The following is a 925-nucleotide window of genomic DNA, read 5'->3' as shown; positions in this document are numbered from 1 at the left end:
TTACTTTTTTATAATTTAAAGAAGAAACCAATCCGATGTATAGTTGACATTTGAGGCTTAATACTATAGAAAAGTACTAATAGTTTTTCAGTTAGAGTGTTTTTAGCTTGTTTATTTTCATAACTGCATGCTGCATGCAGTTGCATCAAACTATGGTATAAACATCATTGAATGTAATTGTGATAATCATAATCGCAATTATACATCAGGGTGCATTTTTATCTTCTTTCACATTTCTCTGTTTTTATGACTAACTGAAAATAATAAATTTTTACTTTTATTTCAGAGTTAAATGAAGAAAATTAGGAGAATGAAGAATCGATTGAAGTTGAGGAGAGAAATCATGTCAAAAGTAGAGAAAAACCTTTGAGTTGCTCTGAAACTAAACAGAAAGATTTAAAGAAAAGAAGAGCCAAGAAATCTTTCACCTGCACTCAGTGTGGAAACAGTTTCTCAAGCAAATATAAATTTGATGTTCACATGAGAGTTCACACTGGAGATAAACCATACAAGTGTTCACACTGTGACAAGCGATTCAGTCAGTCAGGACATCTGAAAACATGAACATCCACACTAGAGAGAAACTGTACACATGTGATCAGTGCAGGAAAACATTTTTGAGAACTTCAGACCTGAAGAAACACCTGAGAGTTCATACAAAGGAGAAACCACATTCATGTTATTTGTGTGGAAAGAGTTTTTCACATCTAGCACATTTAAAAGAACACCAGAAAATACATGCTGGTGTGAGAGAGTACATGTGCTTTGAGTGTGAAAAGACTTTTACTTCAGCAATCTGTTTAAAACAGCATGAGAGGATTCACACTGGAGAAAAACCTTATAAGTGTTCACACTGTGACAAGAGATTCAGTCATTCAGGACATCTGAAAAGACACGAGAGGATCCACACTGGAGAGAAACCGTA

This window comes from Sinocyclocheilus anshuiensis, unplaced genomic scaffold (assembly GCF_001515605.1).
Source record: "Sinocyclocheilus anshuiensis isolate Anshui unplaced genomic scaffold, SAMN03320099.WGS_v1.1 scaffold2251, whole genome shotgun sequence".
Classification (NCBI taxonomy): Eukaryota; Metazoa; Chordata; class Actinopteri; order Cypriniformes; family Cyprinidae; genus Sinocyclocheilus; species Sinocyclocheilus anshuiensis.
This window is presented reverse-complemented; position numbering follows the sequence as displayed.